General features: G+C 37.9%; 1 protein-coding gene across 6 annotated transcripts in view; it reads left to right on the forward strand.

Annotated features, from left to right (window-relative positions):
- FHIT (fragile histidine triad diadenosine triphosphatase) overlaps positions 1-24,274 on the forward strand; it is a 1,489,467-nt gene that overhangs the window by 315,119 nt on the left and 1,150,074 nt on the right. The window contains exon 1 of one of the 6 annotated variants that reach the window (XM_037738072.1): positions 5,244-5,471. The exons of the other annotated variants lie outside the window; for them this stretch is intronic. The gene's annotated coding sequence lies outside the window, so the exon portion shown is untranslated. Of the gene's footprint in view, positions 1-5,243; positions 5,472-24,274 lie in introns of those variants that run through there. 6 annotated transcript variants of the gene reach the window in all.

Genomic DNA, 24,274 nt, shown 5'->3' on the forward strand with positions numbered 1-24,274 from the left:
ATTTTTATTAGAGACAGGGTTTCACCGTGTTGGTCAGGCTGGTCTCAAACTCCCGACCTCAGGTGATCCGCCTGTTTCAGCCTCCCAAAGAGCTGAAATTACAGGCATGAGCCACTGCACCCAACCGGGCCAGTTATTGTCTTTCTAATGCTCTTATGCTTTCAGTAATGTTGGTACCAGTGTTTATAAATTTGCTTGTTTGAGTCCAACAAATATTTATTTAGAAGTATTCATAATTTGCCCTTTTCCCACCTTCTCAGGGCTGCTTCTGTCTTAAGAAGGTGTTGGGCAGAGTAATAGGAGGAGTTACAGACTTGAAGCCAGGAAGGCCACTCAATATACATTACAAAAGACAAGGGAACTATCTAGAGGTCAAGCTCCAAGGGTGGAGAGCACAGAGCTGACCCGAGAAAGGGTGTGTGGTGGGAGAGGGATGGGGGAGTTGGTGGGTGTCGGTGAGAAAGAGAGCAAGAGTGGCTGTCAGTGTTAAAGCTGAGATTATTAGAAACAAGTGCGATGCCTTTCAGGGGAGGTTATGGGTTTGCTTGCTTTATATTTTGCCAAAAAAGATGATTTACATCTACTATTGCTATCATTTGACAAAAGAGGACATGTTAACACTGAAAGAAAAACCAAACAAACCTGAAAGGATGACATTTCAATATTTAAAAGTGAAATGAAATAGCTTCATTAAAACCTATCAAAATGTCTTTATTCTTCTCATTACTCTGTGGACTATTGATGATGTGACCATGCTCTGGCAACAGATCCCAATCCATGGACTGACATTTAGTAGCCATAAGACCAAATCACCTATAATGGCCATCGATTCTAGCTACAGAAGCCTTGCATTTCATAAAGACTTGGGTTCCAATCTTGGTTCCATATTTGATTTGATGGATAACTTTTGAGTCACATGTCTCATTAATGTCTTAGTTTTCTTATTTGCTCACTTCACTTTATGAAGATCAAGTATGATATTGTTTTTTGAAGTTGCTGTTGTCTTAGCGCCCAGGTACTTTATGATCTAAGGCTCAGAAAGGGAGTGTAATAAATTGTAATAAATTGCACTGTCCCAGAAAATAAATGGCATTCCATCAACCCATAGTTGTGCAGTAGCCCATCTTTTTGCAGTTTCTGAGAATGATTGCAAGAGATAGTAAACACAACTCAAAACGGCCTGGATGAAAATGATATTTTATTGGCTTATATACTGAAAAAATATAAACACATATGACTTCTAGAACTGCTGGATCCAGAAGATCAAGTGATCTATGCATTGTTTCTTCTTAGGGTCTATCTCCCTGGGATGGCAAGAAGACTTTCAGTTATATACACCCATTCATTCCATTCTACTAGTTTAGCAACCCAGTGGGAAATAATAGTTTCACATTTCCAATAGTACCGGTAAGAGTTCAAAGTTTTGATCTCATTGGCACTGACTTGGGTTATATGCCAAGGGTGATCAACCTGATCTGGGTGGGGTGCCCATCCCTGAAGCTGTGGGTAGAATGAAACCCTCCTGAGCAACGTGGACTAAGAATTGGGATGGAGTTGTTTCTCAGAAAATTGGGCTCCTGGTAAAAGAAGATGGGTGCATGAATGATCGGAAAGCAGAACAACATGGAGAGAGTTACCATAAAGTGGCAGTAACCTGTCAAGCCAGGAAATGCAGCCAGCAGAACTGCCCTGGCCTTTCTAGAAAGGTCTTTTAGGCCTGTGTGTAAGACATTCTCTACTGACTGCCCCAACATCATTGTTTAGTGGCAGGCAGGGTCTTTGGCATCAATTAAATCCTAATACCACTAAGTAGAAATTAAAAAGCTTTAATGAGATCTTCAACCTATTGATGAATGCCCATGACAGTAGCTCATGCCATTGATGTGCTGAGTCAAATATCTTTACCCACTGGGGATGTCATCATTTAAATGGCCCTATTGATTTTGAGTTTTGGCAGAGCTTCTTTAAACCCTGGGAGGCTCCAAGTTGCCTGAAGGGACCTAGCCTAAGACACAACTAACTCCATATCATGTAGTCATGAACTGGATACAAACTAACTTAATCATCTGTCCTAGGGCAGTCTGTCCTAGGCAGAGTCTCTGGGAAAACTAGAGCAGTTCATTTTATGCTTTATGTTTATTGATGAATTCATTTGGAAAAGCTGCTCCTAGGCATTCCACACATTCTAGTCATATAAGAAGGACTACTTGCACAGAAAATGTTTAATAGTGTACCAAGCTTAGATGCAGGTTTACAGAACGAATTTTCAGGTTATCAGTTTGGGTTATTGTTTCAGTTATTGATTGCTGTGTAATAGACTACCTCAACACTTTGTTGCTTAAACCAACAATGATTCATTATTTTTCAAAGTTCTCTGGTTAAGGAATTGGGGCATGGCTTGGCTGGGTAGTTGTTCCGCTCCATTTGGTATAGCCTGGGTCAATCACTAGGCTGCATTCAGCTTTTGGCTATGCTGCCCTGGAAGATCAAAGAAGGATTCACTTATGGATTTGGTGCATTGGTGCTGTTCACATGACCTCAGTCTTTTTGTGTTTTATCATGTAGTAGTCTGGATTGGGCTTTTCTTTTTACATAATTGAAGCTAATTTTTCCAGAAAGCTTCAAAGTAGAAACTGCCAGCCTTGTTAAGGACTGTACCTGCAAGTAGAACAGTGTGACATCTGGAACTTAATGGGCTGTAGCAAGTCAGAAGACCAACCCGTATTCCATAGGAAAGTATGTTATTAAATATAGTTTTACTGAGGTATTAAGCGTGCCTTGGCAGAGTTTTATTTGGGTGTTCATAAACTCTAACTGAAAGGATTATTTTAAAAAACTGAGCTGGAGCTAGCCTAAGGGCATGTGCACAGTCATAGACATATTTTTAAACGTCCGTATCTTAAAGAATCAATATGAGTTTCTCCTTTTAACAAAAAGGACTGTATATTTCATTCTGTTTACCTTTTTATTCTGTCTACCAAGAAGCTCAGACCTCAATTGAATCATATTAACTCACTTTGCCTCTTCTTTTGATTCCTGGCTTTGATTTCTCTCTCTCTCTCTCTCTCTTTCTTTCTTTCTTTCTTCTTTTTTTTTTTTTTTTTTTTTTTTTTTTTTTTTTTAGAGTCTGGCTCTGTCGCCAGGCTGGAGTGCAGTGGCATGATCTGGTCTCACTGCAACCTCTGCCTCCCGGGCTCAAATGATTCTCCCACCTCAGCCTCCCGAGTAGCTGGGACTGCAGGTGTGTGCCACCACACCCAGCTAATTTTTATATTTTTAGTAGAAATGGGGTTTTACCATGTTGGCCAGGATGGTCTCTATCTCTTGACCTTGTGATCTGCCCGCCTGTGCCTCCCAAAATGCTGGGATTACAGGCCTAAGCTACCATGCCCAGCCTGATTTTCTCTTTTGATTTACTTATCTATTTCTGTCAATATTTATTTTGGGACTTTTGAGGAATGGCTACATACACAGTTTTTTAAATGAACCACCCACCCATACAGCGATAATATACCACACTGTAGCATACACTACATTGTAGCGTGAAAGCTTAGACTTCAGAATTAAACAGATGTACAGTCCTCACTATTGCCTCTACTGGTAAATTGGTTTTTTTGTAGGAATGAACTGGAAGAATGTATGTTCATCAGTCAGCAGCTGGCCTGGCATATAGAAGTCCTCTATAGTTTGTAGCTGTTAAAAATTGATCATTTTATAAATGAGTGTCAAACTGGTGAAATCTGTGTAAGGTTGGTAGATTGTATCAATGTGAATATCTTGATTTACCGCTGGGAGAGACTGGGTGATGGATATGCAAGATCTCTCTGTATTATTTTTTTACAACTGCATGTGAATCTATAATTGTCTCGAAATAAAAAGTTAAATAAATAAATGTTACAGAACCATCACTTCTATATGTCTCAAACAAAACCATTATTCTTCTTATATGGGCATTGTGCCTATTGAATGTAATCAAGTAATATCTTAAATGTGTTTAAATATATATCAACTAGTTGGTTGCCAGCTGTGAAACTTTTCATTTATATGAATATTTTATGTCTTTGTTTTTCTCCCTAGAATAAGTCAAGATATAGAAATAATTTGGCATGTTATTCTAAAGCCAACATTTAAAGATCAATAAACCTATACATTTTTTTTTCTTAAAAAGAATATTTTAAAGGGATCTTCAGCTCAGGATGTATCAGGAGGAAGTGAGAGATGCTGATGCTGACCCCAGAAGAAATTGGAATTGGAATTTGATATGTAGAATTCTACTATAGTGTTGGTATTCCTATACTGAATGTGTAGCACTTTCCCTTGTATCCTCGCACCTTGCTTCCTTTTGAACCATTCAGGAAATGTTGTTGGCTAAAACTGAACAAACAGTAAAGCTTAGACATTGAATGGAGTTGGAGAAAATATGGCGTTTTAGCATATTTAACTGTTCATATGCAATCCAAATTTCCCTGGATCCTGCAGAGCACATCCACATGTCCTCAGGAGTTAAAAGTCAGATTACAACCTTCCCTCCAGTGTCAGAAAGCTCATAGCCTGGGAAGCAGGAGCCCCAGATTTCAGGCAGGACTTAGTTACCAACTTGTTGTTTCTTTGGAAATGTCATTTAATCTTTGAATCACACTTTCCCTATGCTCAAATCAAGGAGATTGTATCAGAGATCACTAAGATTCCTTTTAGCTCAGATGTCCAATCATTTTTCATATAAACATCCGTGTTTATCAGTCAACCTTTATAAGGAAAATTTACTTTTATGTTTTCATAGAAAAGAGTACTTATAGAGAGGCTAAAATTCCTTGTTTTTAAATAGTCTTTGCTTGTCTCCTTATGTCCCCTACACCAAATTCCTTACCCTACCTCACCTGTGACTGATTTCTTGACATTTACTACATTTTGGTTGGAACCCTTTTTTGGTAAAGGGGAGCTTAAAATTTCAAAATTATTTACTTAAAGAAATTTTTTTTTGAGACAGAGTTTCACTCTTGTTGCTCAGGCTGGAGTGCAGTGGCACAATCTCGGCTCAGTGCACCCTCCACCTCCCAGGTTCATGTGATTCTCCTGCCTTAGCCTCCTGCGTAGCTGGGATTACAGGCATGAGCCACCATGCCCAGCTAATTTTTGTATTTTTTTATTAACAAGGTGCTGGGATTACAGGTGTGAGCCACCATGCCCAGCCCTACTGTTATCTTATACACTTTAAAAGCAAATTTTAACCAACGAATAAGAAAAGACATATATGTAAAAAACAAAACAAAAATCCAAACAGAACTGAACAACAAGATTAAGCAGGGAAAAATGGGGTCAGAACAAGTCATTCTAGGCAACCTAAACAAAAGTTAGCTCTGCTCCGAGCTTCTCAGATGGCCAAGGCAGAAAAGAGAATGAAGTTACATAACTGCCATTAGCTGCAAAAGGAAGAATACCACTTTGTCAGGAAAGACAAATTTTTCCTAACTGTAAGCAACACTTTTGCTATCAATCATTATCTTAATGATGGTACAAAAATAACATAGTTGATAACATTTGCAAATATAGTCAAGTGAAATTTGCTGTAAGATTATAGATCTAATTGTTTCTTAGATTCACCCTGCATAATAAACCAAGCCATGCTATAAACTTGAACTCTGAAAAGGCATTTGTACAGATTGCTAATGTATTATAACCTAGATAGCAGGTAGTAAATAGTCCAGATAGCCTTTCTAGTGAGCTACTTTGGTGTACAGATAGAATGTTGAGTAGATGGAGGAATATATTTGCAGTCATCCAAGAATAGTTTCTTCCTGACCTAACCAGGAAGACCTATTTAAAAAGGAAGAGTAGGGACAGAGGGAGGGTAGGACCCCATCATACTGTTTTTCATGGCAATGAGTATTTGGAATTTGTTTCTTCCCAGACATCTCTAGAATGTGTTTTTTTGTTTTTATTTTTCTACCTCTTGATCAGCTTTAACATCCTACTTTTCTGTCTTGATGGAACTGGACCTCTCTTTTTTCCATACAGAAGGTTTCTAATTAACGTCAGATTTTGGATTATTTTATCTTACTAGAAGTCACTGTGATATTTGCTAAATACCATTGTCCCCATGAGTGTTACATGAAAGAGAGCTTTTACCACTCTTGATCTCTTAGCCTTCTGATGATAATGACATATTAATTATGGAAAAGCCAAGAAGATTGCAGGCAAAAATAATGGTTTTTCAAGTTCTTCTCATGAATATTAGATCACTTTCTTATTAGCATAGGCATCTTGCCAAGATTTTTCAATTCTTGTAATTTGGATGGCAAGCATTCTGGGGAGGGATATTTGCTTGTATGCTCTGCTTGGCAATTGGACTATTTTTAGCAATTCATGGTATTAACCCACAAATAAGTTGATCAAATTTATCAAATAAATCCCAGATAATTGAGTCTTAGGGATTCAATGTTACATAAGGATATGATTTAAAAAATAACTTGGTATTAAGGCAAAGATGGGTTTTATTTATTTAAGTTTATTCATTCATGCAACAGATATTTATTGAGCACTTAATATGCGCCAAGCAATGGTTTAGGAAAGGTAAATAAGACATTGCTCTTGTTGAGCTTTTTTATTTTATTTGGGAGAAAGCAGAAATAAATATGGGAGCCAATAAATGAACACGGTAAGTCAGGCATTGAAGATATTTCTAAGACTGTAAAACATATGAATGTGTCAGAGATTATTGGAGTAAAGGATAATTAGGGGAGGTGTCTGAACGAGGTGATATTTGAGCTGAGAGTTAAATGTCAAGCAAGAGCCCATCATGCAAAGTATTTTGGGAAAAGTATTCCAGGTAAAAGAAATAACAAATATAAAGGACTTGTTGCCATAGTAAACTTGTGATGTATTAGGGAGAGAAAAAAAGGCCAAAGTGACCGAGGTGGAGAGATTGATAATTGGTAAGGAGGTAAAAGTGGGCAAGAGTCAATTTTGAAGAGCTCCATAGACCTTGACTGGGAGATTGGAATTTCTCATAAGGTTAACTGGTGAACAATGAAGTATTTTAGGCCAAGGCATGACATGATCTGATTTATATTTTAAAATACTTATTATTGCTCATAAGTCTGTCATGAAAACTCTGTTATGAGATTTTCAGTAGCTAACAGACTACTTCTTGTATGCAGAAGAGTTTATTTACTATAAATTGGGCTTTTAATAAAAGTTTAATTTATTAAAGATATATTTTTAAACTTAATATTTTTATTGACACATAATTATACATATTTATAGGCTCATGTGATACTTTGCTACATGCATACAATGTGCAGTGATGAAATCAAGGCAATTAGGGTATCCAGCACCTTAAACGCTTATCATTTCTTTGTGTTAGGAACATTTCAAATTCTCTCTTCCAGCTGTTTTGAAATACATAACAAATTATTAACTATAATCACCCTGCTATGGTATCAAACACTAGAACTTATTCCTTCTATCTAGCTCTCTTTTTATATCTGTTAGCCAAGCTCCCTTTACCCCTCTTGCCACCCTGTTCAGGCTCTAGTACCACCAATCAACTTTCTACCTCTATGAGATCCACATTTTTAAGCTCATGCATTGAGGTGAAAGAATGTAATATTTGTCTTTCTTTTTTTTTATTTTTCTTCCTTTTAATTAATTAATTAATTTATTTATTTGAGAAAGGGTTTCAGTCTGTCACCTAGGCTGGAGTCAAGTTAAAGTGGCACAAACATGGCTCTCTGCAGCCTCAATCTTCTGGGCTCCAGCAATCCTCCGACTTTAGTCTTCCAAGTAGCTAGGACAGTAGGCATGTAGTGCCACACCTGGTTAATTTTTTTATAAAGATGGAATCTCGCCATATTACCCAGGCTGGCCTCAAACTCCTAGGCTCTAATAATCCTGCCTCAGCCTCTCAAAGTGCTGGGATTCCAGATGTGAGCCACTGAGATCAGCCAATATTTGTCTTTCTGTGCTTGACTTATTTCACATAAAAATAATGATCTTTAGTTCCATGTTGCTGCAAATAGGATTTTATTTTTTTAAACATATTTTAGGCTTAATTGTATAAAATAAGCTAAATAGTATTTCATTGTGTGTATATATCACATTTTCTTTATGTTTTCATCCATATCTGGTGGATAGTTATGTTGATTCCATATCTTGACTATTATGAATAGTGCTGCAGTAAACATGGGTATGCAGGTATCCCTTCAATATCCTGATTTTCTTTCAGATATACACCCAGTGGTGGGATTGCTGGGTCACATTGTAGATGTATTTTTAGTTTTTTTGAAGAACCTCCATACTGTTTTCCATATTGGCTGTACTACTTTATATTCCCACTAGCAGTATGCTAGTGTTCCTCCTTTATTGCATCCTCTCTAGCATCTGTTATTGTTTGTCTTTTTCATAGTAGCCATTATAACTGTGGTGAGATGATATCTCATTGTGGTTGTGATTTGTATTTCCCTGAGGATTACTGACGTTGAGCATTTTTTCATATACTTCTTGCCCACTTGTATATTTCCTTTTGAGAAATGTCTATTCAGGTCTTTTGCCCAATTTTAAATTGGATTATTAGTATTTTTGCTGTTGAGTTGTTTGAGTTCCTTCTATATTCTGCTTCTTAATTCCTTGTCAAATGGATAATTTGCAAATATTTTCTCCCATTCTGTGGGCTGTCTCTTCATTCTGTTGATTGTCTCCTTTGCTGTACAGATACTTTTTAGCTTGATATAAGCCCATTTGTCTATTTTAACCTTTGTTACCTGTACATTTGAGTCCTATCCAAAAAAATCTTTGCCCAGACCAATGTCCAAAAGCATTTCCCCAATGTTTTCCTCTTAGTTTTATAGTTTCAGGTATTACATTTAATTATTTAGTCCATTTTGATTTGATTCTTGTGTATATGAGAGACAGAGATCTAGTTTCATTTTCTCTGCATATAGATATCCAGTTTTCCCAGCATCATTTATTGAATAGACTGTCCTTTCCATACTGAATTTTTTTGACATTTTGTCAAAAATCAGTTTGCTATAATTAAAGGATTTATTTCTGGCTTATCTATTCTGTTCCATTGGTTTATGTGTTTGTTTTTACACCAGTAACATGATGATTTAATTACTATCACTTTCTTGTATATTTTAAAGGCAGATAATGTGCTACCTCCAGCTTTGTTCTTTTTGCTAGGGATTCCTTTGGTTATTTGTGGTCTTCAGTGATTCCACATAAATTTTAGGATTTTTTCTAATTCTGTGAAGAATGGTATTGGTATTTTGAAAAGGTTTGTGTCAAATCTGTAAATTGTTTTTGTAGCATTGTCATTTTAACAATATTAATTCTTCCACTTCATGAACATGTGATAGCTTTTCTTTATTTGTAACTGAATCTTCAATTTCTCTTATCAGTGTTCTGTCATTTTCCTTATTGAGATCTTTCACTTCCTTGGTTAGATTTATTCTTAGGTATTTTAATTTTTCTTTTGTAGCTATTGTAAGTGAGAATGTTTTCTTGCTTCATTTTTTTCACTAGTTCATTGTTGGTGTACGGAAATGGTACTGAGTTTTGTATGTTCATTTGCGTCCTGCAACTTTACTGATTTTGTTTTATTATTCTAAGAATATTTTGGTAGAGCTTATATGGTTTCTGTATATAAGATTATATCAGCTGCAAACAGGAACAGTTAGACTTCTTCCTTTCCATTTTGAATGCCCTTTCTTTTTTTTCTCTTGCCTAATTGCTTTGACTAGGACTTCCAGTGTTATGTTGAATAACAGTGGTGAGAATGGTCATCATGGTCTTGTTCTAGTTCTTAGAAGAAAAGCTTTTAGCTTTTCCCTGTTAAGTATAATGTTAGCTGTGGATTTGTCATATATGACCTTTACTGTGTTGAGGTGCACTTATTTTACACTTAGTTTGTTCAGGGTTTTTATCAGGAAGGGATGTTGAATTTTATTTTCTTTTTCTGCTTCTATTGTGTTTGTTTGTCTTTGATTTTGTTATATCATGTTTGTCCTTCATTTTGTTAATGTAATTTATCACATTTATTGATTAGCATAAGTTGAACTGTCCTTGCATCCCTGGGATAAATCCCACTTGATCATGGCAAATGTTCTTTTTAATGTAATGCTGGATTCAGTTTGCTAGTATTTTGTTGAGGATGTTTTCATCGATGTTCATCATGGATTTTGGCCTTTTGTTGCTGTGTCATTATCTGGTTTTAGTATCAGGGTAATAATGGTCTTACAGAATGAGCTTGAAATAATTCCCTCCTCTTTTATTTGTTAGAAGAGTTTGAGAAGGATGGGCATTAGTTCTTCTTTAAATGTTTGGTAGAATTAAGTAGTGAAGCTATCAGGTCCTGGGGTTTTCTTTGATAGAGCGTTTTTAAAATTATTGATTCAACTTCTTGCTTGTAATTGGTTGGTTTAGGTTTTCTATTTATTCTAGGTTCAGTCTTGTTAGGGTATATGTGTCTGGGAATTTGTTTCTATTAGGTTTTCCAATTTGTGTGTGCAGTTGTTTGTACTAGTCTAATGACCTTTTGTATTTCTGGGTTATCAGTAGTAAGGTCTCTCTTTTCGTTTCTAATTCTTTTTATTTGGGACTTTTTTTTTTCTTGGTTAGTTTAGCTAATGATTTATTAATTTTGTTATCTTTTCAAAAAACAGTTTTGAAAGTTGATCTTTTGTAAGTTTTACTCTCAATTTTATTTATTTCTCCTCTGATCTTTACCATTTCTTTCCTTGCACTAATTTTGGGTTTGGTTTGTTTTTTGTTTTTGTTTTTGTTCTTGCACGGTTTGGTTATTTATTTAAAATCTCTCTACTCTTTTGATATAAGCATTTATTGCTATAAACTTTTCTCAGCACTGTTTTTGCTGTATCTCATAGGTTTTGATATGTTATATTTCCATTTTCTTATGTTACGATAAATTTTTAAATTTTCTTCTTAATTTCTGTATTGATTCTTTGGTCATACAGGAGCATGTTGTTTAATTTCTATGTACTTATACAGCTCCCAAAAGTGTCTCATGTTATTGATTTCTAGTTTTATTACATGTGTTCAGAAAAGATACTTGATATGATTTCATGTCTTTTAAATTTGTGGAGACTTATTTTATGGACTTTGTGATTTGTCCTTGAGGATGTTTCATGTGCTAATGAAAAGAATGTGTATTCTGTAACTGTCAGATGAAATGTTCTGTAAATGCCTGTTAGGTCCATTTGAGCTAAAGTTGGGTGTTGAGGTCCCTAACTATTATGGCATTGGAGTCTATCTCTCCCTTTAGATCAAATACTATTTTATTTATATATCAATGTGTTTCAGTGTTGGATGCATGTAACTTTATAACTGTTTTATCTTCTTGCTGAATTGATTCCTTTTTCATTATATGATGATCCTCTTAGTCTCTTTTACAGTTTTTTTACTTAGTCTGTTTTACCTAATATAAGTAAAACTGCTCCTGCTTGCTTTTTATTTTTATTTGCATGGAATATCTTTTTCTATTCCTTCACTCTTAGTCTATATGTAACTTTAGTGGTGAAATGAATTTCTTATAGAAGGCATATAGTTGGGTCATGTTTTTGTTTTGTTTCATTTTAAATAATTAAACCAATCTGTGTCCTTAAGAGGGGAATTTATTCTGGTTAACTTTCAAGATTATTATTGATAAGTCACGACTTACTCTGTCATTTTGTTAACTATTTTCTGGTTATTTTGTATATCCTTTGTTCTTTCCTCCTCTTATTATTTATCATTGTGGTTTAGTGATTTTCTGTAGCAAAAAGTTTTGCCTTTTTCCCTTTGTGTTTGTGTGTGTGTATGTGTGTGTGTGTGTGTGTGTGTGTGTGTGTCTTCTCTACCACAAAATAAATTTTAAGTGATAAGTTTTGCTTTTTTTTCCTCTTTTTTTTTGTGTGTGTGTGTGTCACTCTACCAGTGAGTTTTATATTTTTGTGTGTTTTCATAGTAGTGATGATCAGTTTTTGCTTCCAGATGCAGGACTCCCTTTAGATTTTCTTGTAACACCAGTCTAGTGGTGATGAATTCCCTGTTTTTGCTTGTGTGAGAAAAATTTTCTTTCTTTCTCATTTCTAAAGGATATATTTGCTGGATATAGTATCAATGACTGACAGTTTTTTTTTTTCCTTCAGTTCTTCAAATGTAGCTTCCTGTTCTTTCCTGTTCTATAAGGTACTGCTGATAAGTCTTCTGTTAGTCTAATGGGTATTCCCTTAAATGCACTGTGACGCATTTCTCTTGTTGCTTTTAGAATTCTTGCTTTGTCTTTAACTTTGACAATTGAACTATAACGTGCATCAGTATTGAATCTATTTGGGAACCTTTGAGTTGCCTGGATCTATACATACACATCTCCACCCAGACTTGTGATATTTTCAGTTGTTAGATAATTAAATTTGGTTTTATATGAATTTTTACACATCTTTCTTCTGGAACTGACATAATACAAACATTTGTTCACCTAATGGTGTCCTATAAGTCTAGTAGCCTTTTTAAAAAACATTTTCTTTCTTATTTCATTTTTTCTCTCTAGCTAAGTAATTTTAAATAACCTATTTTTAGGTTCAGAGATTCTTTTCTGTACTAAAGTGTGTTGTTAAAGCTCTCTGTTTTTGTTTGTTTGTTTTGAGATGGGGTCTAACTTTGTCACCAAGACCCAGGCTGGAGTTCAGTGGTACAATCTTGGCTTACTGCAACCTCTGCCTCCCAGGTTCAAATGATTCTCCTGCCTCAGCCTCTTGAGTAGCTGGGATTACAGGCATGCACCACCACACCCAGCTAATTTTTGTGTTTATAGTAGAGATGGGGTTTCGCCATGTTGGTCAGGCTGGTCTCAAACTCCTGACCTTGTGATCTGCCTGCCTCAGCCTCCCAAAGTGCTGGGATGATAGGTGTGAGCCACCATGCCCTGCCTGTATTTTTAATTTTATTAATTGAATTATCTTTTTTTATGGTATCTGTCTCTCTGTTGCATTTCTCATTTATATAATAAATTCTTTTTCTGGTTTTGTTGAATTGTCTATCTGTATATTCTTGTATCCTGTTGAGTTTCTTAAGAGCACTAATTTGAATTCCTTTTCTGGCAGTTCATTTGTTTTCTTGTCATTAGGGTCTGTTACTAGGGAGTTATTATGTTGCTTTAGTGGTAAATATTTCTTTGCTTTTTCATATTTCTTGTGTTATGTTTATGCATTTGGTAGAAAAATAGCCTATTCCAGACTTTCTAGAGTGACTTTTTCAGAGAAAGACTCTCATCTGTCATTGGATCTTAGTGTGCCAATTAGGAAATTATTGGTGACTTTGTTTCCAGGTAGATGCAGTGGTACAGTACCTATGCAGCTTCTTTAGCGGCATTCAATGTCAGCAGTAACTGTGGACGCCTGAATGACTTAGGCTGTAGAAGTGTATGGTAGTGGCAGTGGCAGCATAGGTTGTTAATGTCCTCTGTGACAAGGGCTTTTGTCATTTTCCTATTCTCATTTTCCTCACAATAGGTATAATTAACCAAGAGGAACCCTCTTACATGGCCTACAAGCAGCTCCATTGCTTTGAGTTCCAGGGGCTGGTACTTGAAGTGGCTATGGGGTCAGGGTCCTAATATCAGAGTTTCACAAACCTATTGTGACTCTTGGGTCTTAGGGTACAGGTTCATTCTCTGTGGCTGGGTTGAATGTAGGTTTCCCACAGAGCCAGAATCTATGACTTTTAGCTACCCAATACCAGCTTTAGTTCAGTGGATCAGGTTGTAGCTTCGATTCTACCCCTGGGGAACATACAGCCCTGGTGCTCAACTCTGGGAAAGAAGGAGAGTTTAGGGGTTTGAGCACAGGGTGCATGATACAGCTATAATTTGGGAGCCTGAGCCGATAGGTTTCACTGGCAGCTTGGGTCCCTGAGAATGAAGCACTTTGGAGTGGTTTCTTCAGACCCTGGAATGATGGGGCACAGCTGTATCCCAGATGCCATGTGGCCAGGTGCAGCGGCAGCAAGTACCCCAGAATGGCTGAGCATGGCAATTGTTTGAGCCCCGGAGGGTAGGGAGTAGTACAGTGATGACTCCTCTCCCCAGGGAGCAGCATGTCTTAGCAGTTCAGACTAGTGGGCTAGTCCAGCTTCAGGAAAGCAGGGTACCAGATTGTCTAGTAGGGTAGACTGTCTTAGGTCATGTTCTACTCTGTTTCCCTGGGACATTAGCTACTACATCAGTTCAGCCCTGGCATGCACAGTTGTTTTACTTGACCAAGGCATGATTCCTCAAGCGGCAATGTGTTGCTTCAGCTGAGGCATGACTGTTCTGTGTGGCCCAGGCACCATTTATCTGGGATACAGGGTTCTACTAAAGCACTAATTCCTTGGGAGGTACTGTGCCATTTCAGCTCAGATCCCTAGAAGCTGTGTGTAGCTGCAGCTGAAAGAAGCAGAAGGAGTTGTTCTGCCAAAGCACTGTTTCCCCAGGAGGGAATGTATGGCTTCAGCTCTAGCACAAGAGGGCAGGTGAAGGGATAGGAAGAGCAGTCTTCACTGTTTGGCCCCAGGAGGAAAGGTGTAATGGTTGCTGGCATCTTGGCTTTGGCCACTGGGTAGGGGTGGTTTGGAGGCAACTTAGCCTTATGAAGGCAGGGGCATCAAGGCTACTCATTCTCAGAGAAAAACATACTCCAGCAGTAGTTCCAGTTCTAAGATGATATAGCACAGTTGCCATGTGGGCTACAGGAAATAGAGCACAGTGTTAGTTCCCTCTCTGATGTGAGTGCAGCTGTGTGACATACAGGCAGCTCCCTCAACTGGACACACCGCCAATGAAGACTACAGGGGACTCCAGTAGTGAGGGTTGCAGGTGTCCAAGGTGTTGATGGAGGCTGCTGGGATCCTCTTGCTTACCTTTTTCCCATAGGGAGAGTTTCTCTGGGTTTCTGCCTCATCTCAGCTGGGGATAGGGTGGTGGAATTCTGATGTTTCTTTCCATTCTCTTTGTGGCTGTCCTGAGTTTCTGTGCTCACCAGGGTTTCTGTTACTCCTTTGATGTACTCTGGCACTCTCCTCTAGTTATGTACATTAAAATGTAGTTGTTTATTCGTTGTTTTGGCTGTCTTTGTGAAAGGGATGAGTGCTAAGGTTTCTGTTGAACCATCTTGCTGACACCGCTCGCCTAAACTTAAGTTTGAAAAGCATTTAGAGCAACTCACATTATCTTGTGCAATTTAGAATTTATGAATGTCATAAAAGAATAAAGTCTACTTAAATAAACGTCTGTATTTACTTGTTAAATGTATTCATCAATATTTTAAAATAACTTTACACATTTAACAATTTTAGTTTCTTTGTAAACACTTCAAATACTTGGCAGTACAAGCTCACAAGCTTAACAAGCAAAATCTTTCTAAGCTTTGAAGCCATGTTTTGAATCAAGTATACTAGACTCCTAAAGATTAAGTTTAGTTATCTTAAACATCTCAGTACTGCTTAAAAACATTAAATTCTGTTAAACTTCTTAACCTAAAATTGGAAGTCAATAACAATAAATTGTACTTATAATTCCAGGGGTAATCAGTTAGATTCTTAAATATGATAAATTCTCTTAAACATCATAAATATTTGATACAAAATACTCAGATTGTTCCATTAGTAAACTCAATCAAAAAGTATGAATATAAAGGATTTCATTGACCCTGTCTCAGGGTTGAAAAATCCCTTGCTTATGAAAAGAACAGTGATAACATCTCAGGTGGTTTAAGGTTAGGTTCATGACAACCTGAGGTTGTTTATAAATGTAAAGTTATGAAGTCAAAAATTTATGTTCATAGGCCAAGCGCGATGGCTCATGCCTGTAATCCTAGCACTTCGGGAGGCTGAGGTGGGTGGATTACCTGAGATCAGGAGTTGGAGACCAGCCTGCCCAATAGGGCAAAACCCTATCTTTACTAAAAAGACAAAAAATTAGCCAGGCATGGTGGCATACAGCTATAATCCCAGCAACTCGAGAGGGTAAGACAGGAGAATCGCTTGAACCCGGGAGACAGAGGTTGCAGTGAGCTGAGATCACACCACTGCACTCCATCCTGGGCGACAAGAGTGAAACTCCCTCTCAAAAATAAATAAATAAATAAACAAATAAATAAATAAATAAAAAATTATTTTTGCAATATGGTCACTTCTTCAGAGATCTCTGATTGCATTGATGCCTGGGAAATAGATATATAATTAAATGAATATCTATCCACTTACACACACCTGAATAAGTTTTCCTTAAAAATTGACACCCTGAAATTTTTCATACTTACTTAGAATGGGGCTCTCTTCTCAAGTCTATGTCTGTTACTTACTACCTGCATAACTTTTGGCCATTTGCTTAATTTCCCTAAGTCTCAGTTTCCTCACATTTAAGTAGAGATAATGATTACAATCTACTATGTAGGATTGTTATGAAAATCTTATAAAAATATATGTAAACTGCTTAGGACTAAGCTTGGCATCTACTAAGAGCTCAAAATGATCATTTTGTCATTATTATCAATTATGCTGCATTCAAGTTTTCACTCAAATAACTATGGACCTCTTAAACTTAACCTAAATTTGATAAATTTCATGATATGTGAAAAATGCGAGAGGCCCATTAGATCAAAGGTAAATCATGTATGCTGAACAAGCACAATGAACCAGTTAGCACTGTGGTAGAGGGCAGAAAAAGACTGAAGATAAGGCTTGTCTGTGGGTTGGGTTTGACAGACCTGACATGGTATTTCAGGAGTATGTTCATGGGCAGCCATTGAAATAAGTGGTTAATTTGAGAAGTGGGAATAGGATAGTCAGTCACACATTGTAACAGGGTAGCCCAAGAGGGAGGTAGAATTCTAGGGGTAGGGAATCTAGTATCTACACATGGTATAGAAAAATGAATATTGGACAAGTAGTAAGTATCAGAAAGGGTTTCCAAGGTAGTCAGGCCTATGTCTTTGGATGGGTTCGAGTATGTAGGTGAGAGGAAGAATAAAGGAGCCAGCAAGGGCCTGAGTTTATTCCTAGAGGGATTTAGGTCCTGGGAGGATGACCAAGGTTGCCTGGTTGAAGCCCAGGTATGAAGAGAATGTTGCCAAGCATCTACTGTTGCCTGACATGTGCTCCCATTTTTAAAAACATTCTCTATATTATCTCATTTCTCTCTCATAGACTCACAATGTAAATCTTACTGTATTTATTTTAAAGGTGACAAAAGACATGATTAAGTAAACATTTCCAAGATCACACATCCAGTAAGTGATCAAACCAAATCAAACACAGACCTTCCTGTTTCAGAGGTCATGATCTTTCCATGACAGTACCTTGCCTCAAAGGTGACTTGGTGTTGAGCTTAGTGCATTGGCCTAGCTAATCTTAAATGTCTCCTGCCATATGCCATGATTAGTGCTTAGAAGAGGGTAGGTTGAGATGCAGATGGGAGGTAGGTCTAGGATTGCAAGTCTTGCGAGAGGAGGCCCCCAGAAGCTGGGAGAAGGTGGACGCTAATCATCAAGAGTGACAGATGCATAGGCTCCTTCCTCTGTCCCTGTCCTGGTTACTTGCCCTAAACAGGACTCTAGTTCTCCATTATAATTAGAAAGGAGAGAAAGGTAAGTGAATGACTACGTACGGCAGTAATTCTTAACCTCTTAATGTCATGAAAGATGTGAGGAGGTTTCCTAGGAAAATGTGCGCAGACAGGTAGCTTTACCATTCCTCATTCAGTTTCTGAGAGTTCCCAGAGCTCTTGAAATTAATAAAGGATTTGGTTACTAGCCCAAGAAACTCTTTAGACCGAGAAAATCTTCGCACCAAGGATGCACACAGCCTTTTCAGAATTGTTTTCTTTGAGCAGCGCTGGCGTGATTGCAAGGCGATGCCTCTGCTGCTGATGGCAGCAAACACGTATTTAGAGTTTAATAAATACCAGCCTTTATTTTATTAAATTATTTTTAAATTCTAACGACAGCCCTACAAGGTAGATATTACCATTAGCCTTGTCTAGATACATGAGGAAACGACTCAGAGACGTTCAATAACATGCCTTAGGTTACAGAGCTCATAAGTAGGGGTGTGCTCAATACAGTTCAATAATTTCCTAACTTAAAAACATGAGGTTTTGATCTGGTATAGTTGGGGAGAGTGGACAATTTTTAACACATACCATATAAATAGTGATATTTTATTTTTATTACAAGCACTTGCTTAGGGGTGACAAATTTCACCCACTGCATTTTAAAATACCATAGCAGGAAGCTCTGCTGCTTAGCTTGCTGTTGCACTATCTAAACGTCAAAGTTTGCCTAAATATTGTAAAGGGCTTTGCTGTTGAAACAAACTTTCCAAAATGGGAAGTACACATTAGCTGGGTTATATTTCTTTCCATTAGGAAATTACAAGATTACTACTTAGAATTTTAAACAGCGCTTGTTCCTTCAAGGATTTTTTAGCTGTCAGCCAATTAAGCCTTCTCACTCTCCTGTGGAGTCAGTCAGTATGAATTCCCCATCCTGTAGGCCACTATTTAGAACCCTGGATAGACCAGGATGGTCAGCTAGAGGCAGCCTGGATGGTTTGTTGGTTTGTGTACTTCTGAACAGCCTGCATGCTGAGAGAATGGTAAACTCATCTGTAGAAGAAGGGCAGGCCCTTTGTGGGGGAAACACACAAAGCAACAGAGAAACCTGTTGAAAGAAACAAGGCTCCGCAGCAAATCCACAGCTCCCTGGGACAGCTGTGAGTACTTATTTTTACACGGCTGCTACTAAATATTTTCCTGACATGACAGAAAATAACTTGGCCAACTTTACATGTGTGTGTCTATGGAGAGAGCCATAGGTGGTCATCAGAACAAGCACTCAATAGTTTCAAATCTCTTCCTCCCAGTAAAATCACCTGGGGGGAAAATCGTACCCTTTGGCTTTCATCCACTTGGTTCTGCTTTACAGATTTCTTTATGAAGCTTCTGGTAGTGTGATAAATCTTTCTTTCTCTCTCTCTCTCTTCACTCTCTCCCTCTCTTCTCTCTCCCTGCCTTGTTCCTCTCCTCCAAAAACAAAAACAGACAAAAAACCCAAGTAGGTTGGCATGCTACCCTTCAAGTTTTTCCATCATTCAGAGACCTTGAAGCTCAAACCTAAGAACACAAGAGTTATAGGCATGTTGCAGGAGTGTCCAGTGCACAGGAAAGTAAATAATAAATAATCTTTATTTTCTGAAGGGGGAAGAATTTAAGCATCTTTGCCTACAAACTCAGAGGCAAAACTCTTCTAGACTTTTGTGAGTTGTTGCCAGTCCTTGGTTATGTTACTGCCCTATAATTCAGAATTTCCTGAAAGGAGTTAAGCAATTTTAAGGCCATCATAAATTTTATTATTATTTCCTGGGATGTATTACTTGGGTTCTCAGGGTGATCACTAAATGTGTATTCTCTTTGAATCATTCTGAGTGAGGGTTTGTCTCCAAAAATGACCATTATTCTTTGTTATATTTTTAAAAGGAAAATTGGTGTTATGGGCTAATGACTAAAGAAAATGAGTTTAGAGAATAATGTGGGAGTATTTTTGAGTCATGATTTTCTGTTCAAAAACCAGGAAGCAAAACTGGCCAACTTATAAAAATGCAGAGAGTAATGTATTTCTGCTCCTTGAGAATTTTTCTGGGTAGAGGAATTAAAGAGAAGAAAAGGAAAAGGAAAGAAGAGGAGGAAGCCATAGGGGGAAAGATATCCCACTGATGTAAAATATCTAATTACCCTTTCCCCAAAGGGTCTCACAGAAAGTGTATACTTATTGGAACCAAAATAAAGTGGTATTACACTGACTTACAGGATTATAGACCCCTGAGCTGGACAACTCATGTTAGAGAATTAACTTTTCTTCTACAAGTTTTTAATATGTGGGAAGTTGTTTGCCTACAAATGTTTTTTGCAACAAGTGCTCATGAGGTATGGAAAGAAATGAAAGCATTTTCACATAGCAGGGAATTTCTACAACAAACAAAACAAAACAGGCTTATGGCAAACTAAAGTCCCATTCAGGAGTGTGTCACCCTTAGGGACACATAGGAGGCAAAACATGTAGTTCCTTTCAGTATGATTTTGTAAAATATATTTGCCTGCTTATATCACAGAGGTTTCTTTTATCAGTTGAACTCCATTTGTTTTTTCCTCCATATAATCCTTTTAAAAACTGTAATAAGAGCTAGGTACGGTGGCTCACACCTGTAATTTCAATCTTTTGGTAGACTGCGGCAGGAGGATTGCTTGAGTCCAGAAGTTCAAGACCAACCTGGGCAACAAAGCAAGACCTCATCTCTACAAAATAATAATAATAATAATAATAATAATTTTAAAAATCTGAGTGTGGTGGCATGTGCCTGTAGTCCCAGCTACTTAGGAGGCTGAAGTGGGAGGATCACTTGAGCCCAGGGGTGTCAACGCTGCAGTGAGCCATGACTGTGCCATTGCACTCTAGCCTGAGTGACAGAACAAGACTCCGCTTCAGAAAATAAACACATTAGGACATTTAGCATCCTGACTTACATGTTAAATATGTCACCATTGCGGGACCCCTTCATAGTTTATATAGAGTCCTTTAAAAACAGGCTGGAACTTGGGAAGTATCATTATGCACCTAATAAATCTACTATTTTTTAAATGATAATATTTAGTACTGAAAAAGTTGTGGCGAAACTGTTCTGCTATTAGACTTCTTCTAGCACTATGGGTTGATGAGTTCCTTTTGCTGAGCAGCTTGATAGTAGACAGCCTGATTAGGAGAGATAATCATCTGAGTCAGGAGTTCTTGGAAACTTTTCCTAAGGTAGTCATGTAACAGAAGCAGAACAGAATATTCATTACAGTGCCATCATAAAGTGCTCCATAGTTTCACTGTGAAGGCAAAGGTAAAATATGCAAAATGGGTTCTAACTTACTATAATGGTTCTGATATAATAAGAAAAAGGAAGATTCAAACTGGCAGGCATGTAAGATTTGCAGATATGCAAGAATGAGCTGCCCTATGCTAAGAACAGAAAGGCAAGAACCACAAATGGCAACAGATTTACATGGGGTCCCTTTTCTTCCTAAAAATCATGTTATCGATGTTGCTGTTGTGCCATCTTTTTAGAAAAATTAATTAAGACTAAGGTGACAAATGTAGACATCAATGAGGAAATTCCCCAATGGGGCCATGTTGACAATGTCTGAGGCATCACCAGAATAGGCTAAGTGGGTATTTCCCAAGCAATTTTCTTGGGGTACACTCATTTACCGTGGTCCATGGTCTGACGCATGGAGGAATCTCTCTTCAAGACGGAAATTACATTACCCAAGCTTGTGAGACCTGGTAGCCCAGGAGGCCCCTTTGTGATTTTACAACCAGCAGTTGACTCACTGCACAGACTACTGGGACTATTGCATTCCATCCTCTAAGCAGGCCTGCAGTCCATGGGAAGCCAGAGCATCATATAGTTGCCTATTTCGCAAGAGAAGAAAACAAAAGGAATTGAGTGACATGCTATGTTTTCATATGACACAACATACAACATGACTGTCAGACTACAGATAGTTTCATGCTGCTGAGTTCTCATTATGAGGATAGTCTTGCCTGTGGAACTGAAACTCCAAGACCTTGGCTGTCTACGACCTCCTGCATTCTCTCTCCACAGTAGGGGTGCCCTGTCCCTATATTAGAATACTTGAAGACCGTTAGCTAAAGACTTCCTTTCCCGTCGGGCACGGTGGCTCATGCCTGTGATCTCGGCACTTTGAGAGGCTGAAGTGGGTGGATCACTTGAGGTCAGGAGTTCCAGATCAGCCTGACCAACCTGGTGAAACCCCATCTCTACTGAAAATACAAAAATTAGCGGGGGCATGGTGGTGGGCACCTGTAATTCCAGCTACTCAGGAGGCTGGGGCAGGGGAATCGCTTGAACCTGGGAGGCGAAGGTTGCAGTGAGCCGAGAGCATGTCATTGTACTCCACACTGGGTGACAGAGTGAGACTCCATCTCAAAAACAAACAAACAAACAAACAACAACAAAAAAAGACTTTCTTTCCCTAGACAATGCTTAAATGGCCACTGCCAACAACTCTTTGTAGCTTTTCTTTATATATTTTTCTATAGCTGACCACTTTTTTTACCTATAAACATGTTAATATTCTCGATCATTTGAAAGTCAAGTCCTGCTGACCTGTTTCCCCCTCCCCGCCAGGTGCTTAAATCCCTCTGTATTGACCCATTATGCATTTAACAGAGCAATATTAGTTTTCTTATTTCTAAGTTCTGTGGGCATGTACTTTACTGCTGCTTGTGTGTGCTGAAAACAGCAGGTGACAGAATTGAGGAGGCAGTTGGATTTATATGTCAGACCAAGAAGGAAAATGGAAACTAAGGTACGTCAACAGATTGTGTTGTGCACTGTGGTGGATTATTTCTAGGTACCCACAATATTTACTGCAAGTCTTTATAAGGAAAAAAATTAAAAAGCAAATCAAGATATCTTAATGTGTTCTTTTGTTAGAATCCACACTAAATGGTAAAGCAAGGTACTGAGGGCCCCCTGGGAACTGAGCAAAAGAGCTCAAGAACAGACATCCCTCTTTGTTGGTGTCAGATATGAGTATGTGAAGTCATATCAACTCCTATAAATAGGAAAGTTGGATGAGACAACTTGCAGTGATGGTGGCCCTTGCTTAAACTCTGACTCCCTATTATTTATCTTGGCACTTCTGGGGTGGCTGTGGAGTCTAGAAACCATGTCTTCTTTTTAGTGAACTATCTTCCATCTTTGTAAGAGTGGTCTCTTGGCCCTTAGAAATATACTTAGCCACTACATGGCTCCATGGCAAAAGTCGTTTGAATTAGAGTTAGACACCAATCCAAGCGTGCCCCACCACCCTCCCCAAGTTCTTTCTGAAATATGGAATTCAGAGATAGGCAGTCATTCCTTGTAGGTGGCTAGAACTATGACAGGTAAACGTGAGATCTGTGGACAATCATATTTCCCTATGAGAACTGAGATGCAGAGAAAGATGGGGTTTGTCTTCCCTGAGTTCTGCCCATCTTCTGGTTCCTGGCACTGGGAGGAACTGGCTGCACCTTTGCCTCTGAGCCCTTGAGACACTCTTGTGCCCTTCTAATCATGCCCTTTGAATTTTAACCTAACTTGATTTGGTTTCTGTTACCTATAACTGAAGAGATTTACTAATACATTCTCTACATTATTCTACACATGAATAATTGTCCTAAAAAAAAAACAGAGTTGATACTCCACAGGGTTAGGAGATTTAGGTGAAATAGGTATTATCTTCAAATTAAGTGTGTTAAGGGTATTTCAAAATCTCTGTTAAATTTTCCAAATCCATTCTGTTGTGTTGCCAGAATCTTTCCTTAGATAAGAGACCAGGCTGGGTTTGGTTCCCTGGGATTTTGTTAAGCTGGGAAATCCCTTCAAAATGACAGAAGCCAGGCTATACTGTAATATTAAAAGGCCAAAGACTGAGACATTCTAAAATGCAGATAATTAAGTTTCTCGGAAGCCTCCTCTTCCCCTCCCCTGCTATCCCACTCTGTTTCTCAAACCCAGGAATATTCAAAGATATTTGAAGCTGAAATGGGCCTTTGAGTTTTTACTTGATATTCTCATGCATGTCCTGAGATTACAGCCTGGAGCTTCGCTTTGAGAATAATAGACAGAAACAGCTATTTGACTGTGTCTTTAGACTCCTAAATTCTATTTGCAAATCAATTTCAAAGAAGTTTGATTTGAGAAAGTAACAGGGGAGTTAGGTATGAAACAGTTTAGCTAAAATTTATCAGCATATCCTCATGGAAGACCATTTGCTATTCATTCAGAAACAACATGTTACAAAGCATAAATTGTCAATGAATCCCACTCATGAATTGATTGGAAAATATAATTTATTCCTAGATAAAAAGGAAGCTCTGATTGTATGAGAAAGGGCTTCTTGAGGCTTTCTGCTTCTTATTGGTTGTTTCAAAGTGTGGAATTTAATAAGGCACAAACAACTAGGAAGAGAAAAGGGAGTGACAGGCACAGAGCAGTAGTGTAATATACAGCAAGAAAGGGGAATCTGTCAAGCAGGAACGCTTTCTTGGTAGAGAGAGAAAGCATTGCCCTCTAAAATGGGATAGCTTTGAAGGAATTCCAAGTCTTTATTTTTGACTATTCAACTGTAGGCTAGGGTTTCACAGGACTCATGTTAGGTTTAGAGGTTATGAAATACAGTTTTCCAAAT

The sequence above is a fragment of the Cebus imitator genome, unplaced genomic scaffold, assembly GCF_001604975.1.
Source record: "Cebus imitator isolate Cc_AM_T3 unplaced genomic scaffold, Cebus_imitator-1.0 Scaffold48, whole genome shotgun sequence".
Taxonomy (NCBI): domain Eukaryota; kingdom Metazoa; phylum Chordata; class Mammalia; order Primates; family Cebidae; genus Cebus; species Cebus imitator.